Raw genomic sequence first — 6,000 nt, forward strand, 5'->3', positions numbered from 1 at the left:
AAATATTTTACCAAAAATTGGTACTCTGTATAAAATTGCAATCTTTACAAAAGAAATAGTGCTATGGACTAAATTGTGTCCCCTAAATATTCATATATTGAAACCCTACCTCCCAATATTTGGAGATAGGGCCTATAAAGAGGTAATTAAGAGTGGGACCCTAATCTGATAGGGTTGATGCCTTATGAGAAAAGGGGGCTTGGCTCAGTGGCTCACGCCTGTAATCCCAGCATTTTGGGAGGCCGAGGTGGGCAGATCACAAGGTCAAGAGATCGAGACCATCCTGCCTAATATGGTGAGACCCTATCTCTACTAAAACTACAAAAATTAGTTGGGCGTGGTGGTGCACCCCTGTAATCCCAGCTACTTGGAAGGCTGAGGCAGAATAATCACTTGAACCTGGGAGGCACAGGTTGCAGTGAGCTGAGATCGCACCACTGCACTCCAGCCTGGCAACAGAGTGAGACTCCATCTCAAAAAACAAAACAAAAACAAACAAACAACAACAAAAAAAAAAAAAAAAAGAAAAAATAAGAAAAGGAAGAGTCACCAGGGCTCTCTCTCTTGCTTTCTGCCATGTGAGGACACAATGAGAAGACAGTCATCTACAAGGAGAGTCCTCACCAGGAATTGAATCAACTGACACTTTGATCTAGGACTTTCCAGTCTCCAGAACTCTGAGAAATAAATTTTCGTTGTTCAAGTCACCCAGTCGGCAGTATTTTGTTATGATAGCCCAATCAGACTAAGACAGAATTTGGTTGCAGAAGTGGGGTGCTGATGTACAAATATCTAAAAATGTGGAAGTGGCTTTGAAACTGGGTAATGGATAGAAGCTAGAGAAACTTTGAGGTGCATGATAGAAAAGGCCTGGATTGCCATGAAGAGACGTTGGTAGATGCTCAATGATTCCTAGATAGCTATGGCCAACCTAGTTTCTCCCCTCTTTTCTTCTTACCTGGAGTTCTCAGAATAATGATAGAATGTGACGGGAATGTGGTATCCTGAGATAGGGAGGACCTTCCCCAAACAGCCCAGGCCTTGTTTCTATCCCTCTTAGGAAATGTAACATCTTGAATTAGGGGGAGACTGACCAGGACAGCCTGAGCTTTGTTCCCTTCTCCTCTGGAATCAGGGTGTCCTTTAAAGCTTTTCCCAGTGATACATTTTTTCTCTGAAAGTATATGACCCAGTGTTGGCCACCTTTCTGTGTCCCTCACTTGTGGTGCAAGTGAGGCACATGTCGTTGAGACTCCATCCATCCCAGGCAGATTTTTTTAAGCCTTGGGGGAAAGCTCATGATGGATCCTAGGCTTCTTTTGCCCCTTGCTGCCTATCTGTAAGTAATACATCTGTTTCATATAACCTGTTGCATGTTAGTATGTTTTGTCTCATGGACTCAGTCCAGCATGCAGTAGGTGGAAGTATTCAGATTCCTATTCCTGTTGGTTGGTATAATGGAGGATCTTTGCTGTCCTCCACATAGCGGAGTCCTCCCTTGAAATTGGTTATTGCCATTAAATAAATTTATTATTAAATAAGAAAAACAAAAAGGAACTAAGTAAGACTGCTTGACAAAATTGGTGCAGTGAGCAGGGTCCAGTCTGACAGAACCATGACTTTATTGGAAAAACAGGAGGAGTTATATGCCTTAATACTCAGCCCTGGATAGAGATGTCAGCCTAGGGAAATAGGGTCTAAACATGCAACTGGATAATTTACAGGGAAGAAAGAATAACAAGTGGAATGTAGGTTACATAACCCCTGCCCCTTGCCTCACAGATGTGAGGGAGCTGGTTGCATGGGCTGAAGCAACAGGAAGAAATGTGGAAACAGGGAAGCGTGTGCTCAGTCCCCTGGCTGTTGGGCATTTATGTAATCACTCATTCCTGGAGCTGGAGAGCTCACGAATTGGGTACTCAGATGGACTCTGAGACACATGGAACAAGAATGAAGTCCTCAGATGGTCTCTGAGGCATCTAAGAGGGAACCAACAAGTGTGACATGTGCCTTCACAGGAAGGGAAACTTATGATCTAAGGGACAGATATGGGGAAAAACAAAGGACATATTATCTTGGCTGTCTTAGATAGTTGTTCAAGGAGAACAGAACATTTTGCTCTCCTGAAAAAAAATGGCACAAGTGGGGATGGGAACCAGGTCTCCACGCTCCCATGGGAGGCAATGGCCCTATACTTCTGTCAAGATAAAAGGAGAAAAAATAAACCCATTGTATCAAGAAGTTTTGGAATAATGTGGTAATCCGTGGTGCTTATCTGCTGGTAGAGTTTATCTCCTTATAGGTGGGACACTTTGGGCCATTTCCAGTGCTAGTGACCATGGTTACAACCACTGAGTACATTATAGGCATTGACATTTTGGCTGCTTGTGACACACAGCATCACCACCACCTAACGGGTTATGCCTCCTGACAGCTAAGAATTCAAGCCTTAGCAGTGGGGCATATCCACTCCTGCCTGCCACTCAAGTGACTTAAGCTCTAATGGGTTATTCAACAAAAGCAGTGCTGCATACTAAGTAGAGAACAGGATATTATTGAGTTAATTCAAAATTTACTATGGACAAAAATGTTACAACCCATCCTGTTACAATGTAACAGCCCAATTTGGCTGGTCAAAAACACCTTCCAGGTATGAAGATTAACAATGGACTATCATATGCTGAATGTCAAGGCTACTTGGATAGGAAGACAAAAAAAAAGAGTATCCCAGATATGGTCAGGGAAAAATGTTTAACCTTGGCAGTACCCACTCATAAAAAGGAGGCCCAATGGCTCGTAGGCCACTTTGACCACTAGACACAGCATGTACCCTACTTGGATGTTTTTTGGGTTCCCTTAGTCAAAGTGACTAGCAAACTTAACTTTGAATGGGGCCCTTTGCAGCAGAAGACCTTGGAAGTCATTTAACAAGCCATGGCTCAGGCACTACCTTGAAAACCTTTAGAGCCTGCTAACCTGATGAAATTACAAACGTTTGCAACCTCCATGCATGCTGATTAGAGTCTGTGGCAACAGAAAACTGCCACTGAGGTATATCAACCTGTGAGATTTTGAATATGTAAGTTACCTGAGACAGTCACCAGATATACATCTTTTGAAAGGCAATGTCTTGCTTGTTATTGGACACCGGTGGAGACTGAGCAACTTATGGCAGGGATGCCACATGCAACAATGCAACCTGAACTTCCCATTCTTACTAGAGTGCTCACAACCCCCCAAAATAAAATTGGATCAGCTCAACAAAGCTCCATTATCAAATGGAAATGGTACAGTCAAGATTGGAACCAACTGGAACCCCAAGGGACCAGTAGGCTCTATGAACAAATGGCTAGCTTACCAGAAAGGACCAAGGAATGTTTAAGGTGTGTTTTGACTCTTCCTGTGGCCACTTGAAGCCCAAGACTCAGAGGGTGCCTACTGACTGTATGACACAGTTTACTGATGACTCTGCAAAACAACAAGCAGATTGGGTCCACTGGGCTGGGACTACCATCTGGCCAATGTAGGGCCATCTTTTGACTGAGACTAAACATGAACATTTTGCCAATGGTCTGCACTAGGTGCAGTGGTGATGACCATGCAAGCCACCCCTACAATCATACCCTGTTACATTTTCACTGATTCATGGGCTGTTGCTAACAGCCTAGCCATCTGGCACGAGAATGGCAATTAAATGACTGGACTATTAAAGAACCCACTGTTGGGGGACAAGAACTATGGCAACAGCCCTCTACCTGGAAGGGACAAATATACAGATGCTCCTCCACTTACAATGTGGTTATGGCCCAATAAACCCATTGTAAGTTGAAAGGATCATGAGTTGAAAATGCATTTAACACACCCTAACATATGGAATATCATAGCCTGGCCTACCTTAAATGTACTCAGAGCACTTACATTAGCCTGCAGTTGGCCAAAATCATCTAACGTAAAGCTTATTTTATTTTATTTTATTTTATTTTTAATTTAATTTAATTTCTTTTTTTGAGATGGAGTCTCGCTCTGTCGCCGAGGCTACAGTGCAGTGGCGCGATCTCGGCTCACTGCAAGCTCTGCCTCCCAGATTCACACCATTCTCTTGCCTCAGACTCCCGAGTCGCTGGGATTACAGACACCTGCCACCACACCCAGCTAATTTTTTGTATTTTTAGTAGAGATGGGGTTTCACCATATTACAATAAGATGTTGAATATTTTGTGAAATTTATCCAATACTGTACTGAAAGTGAAAAACAAAATGGTTATATGAGTACTCAAAGTATAGTTTCTACTGAATATGTATTCTTTTGTACCATTGTAAAGTTGAAAAATCATAATTCAAAACATCATTAGTTTGGTATGTCACTTGAGTAGATACTGGGACTACCATAGCTGCCCTTGAAAAGAACCTATGTCATGTTTTTGGATACCCTATGAGACTTCTTTCTGGTCAAAGAACATCCTTCACTCCCCCCAGCAACATGACAATGAATACACTCTAGTGGGATATGAAGGACTTCACATGCACCCCATCACCTGCAGATGAATGGAGCTATTCAATGAAACAGCTGCCTCACAAAGCAACTGAAGAAAGAGCATTAAGGAGCTCTTGTAGTGGGTTGGTACTTCCATTTGACTAGGGCAGCATGGACACTAAACACTGCACTCCATCACAAGAGAAACACAGCAATGCAGCATACATTGGCAAACACTGAGTTTGTTTGGGGTGGAGGTGGACCAGGTAGCAGTCCAATTAGGCTGCACCTATGAAATTCCAATCTTAGTGCTCCTGATCATTCATTTTCCTTTTTTCCTTTAAAGTGCACATCTTGGGGGTGGTTTATGGTTCACACAATAGTGCTCCAGACAGAGTTTTCTAACTCATATCGGGAAGTAATGCTTTCCCTGGGATCCTCCCTTCTATGGGATCCCACAGGAGTGGGTGACATCAGAATGTCAAGTTTATACAGAATGTGACTTCCTTTCCTGGACTAGATGGCTGAGGCCAAAAGATCGACTGGCTCTGCACCTGGGCAACAGAGCAAGACTCCATCTCAAAAAAAAGAAATTAAGTTAAATTAAAAGTAAAATAAAATAAAATAAGCTTTATGTTGGATGATTTTGGCCAACTGCAGGCTAATGTAAGTGCTCTGAGCACATTTAAGGTAGGTCAGGCTAAGCTATGATATTCCATGTGTCAGGGTTTGTTAAATGCATTTTCAACTTATGATCTTTTCAACTTACAATGGGTCAAACAAGAAGGGCACTCAATGGATGCCTGCAGAGGTAGTGGGCTTGGGACAGGGATAGACAGACAAAATCATTACACCAACTCAGAGCAACCCCTGTCTGATAGGCAGAGAACATCTGAGGCTGAGGGAAGGAGAGAGGGGAACTAACCTGTCAATTCGGTCTTTCTATAGGATCGTGGATGCAGAGGCCTGGAAGCATGGGACCTTTGTGAGGTTTTCCCAAGCTGGGGACACTACGACATAGTGTTGGATTTGCCATCCTGGACCTTACTCTGTCACTGACCAGAGTGACTCCCTTGTCCTGCCAGTGATCAACTACGCTGGCAATCCTAACACAATGGATTCTAGGCTGCTTTTGTCTTCCTCTGAGTATCCGTAAGTAATAAATCTGCTTCATGTAACTTGTTGCATGTTAGTGTGTTCTGTCTCACTGGCCTCAGGCAATTGGTAACACTGCAACCCAGGATGCAGTGGGCGGAAGTGTTTAGAATCCTATTCTTAGTGGCTGGCATAGTGATGATCTTTGTTGTCCTTTCTGCAGTGGGAGTCCCCCTTTAGGATTGGTTATTAGTGAACCTGCTTCACAATAGAAATATGAACATCAAAGGTGATTCTCTTCCAGAGAAGAAAAGAGAGAGCTGGAGAGAAGGCCTCCATCTTCTCAGATAATATATAAATAATCATGAGCAGAATATTGGCAGAAATATGGTGTTAAAGGCCATTCTGGTGAGATCTCAGATGAAAATCAG

General features: G+C 43.0%; 1 protein-coding gene across 1 annotated transcript in view; it reads left to right on the top strand.

Moving 5' to 3' along the window:
• TMEM19 (transmembrane protein 19) overlaps nucleotides 1-5,652 on the top strand; it is a 48,602-nt gene extending 42,950 nt beyond the window's left edge. The window contains exon 7 of the mRNA XM_021922605.2: nucleotides 5,423-5,652. The gene's annotated coding sequence lies outside the window, so the exon portion shown is untranslated. The remainder of the gene's footprint in view (nucleotides 1-5,422) is intronic.
• The last annotated feature ends 348 nt before the right edge of the window (nucleotides 5,653-6,000 follow it).

Source organism: Papio anubis, chromosome 9, assembly GCF_008728515.1.
Source record: "Papio anubis isolate 15944 chromosome 9, Panubis1.0, whole genome shotgun sequence".
Lineage (NCBI taxonomy): Eukaryota > Metazoa > Chordata > Mammalia > Primates > Cercopithecidae > Papio > Papio anubis.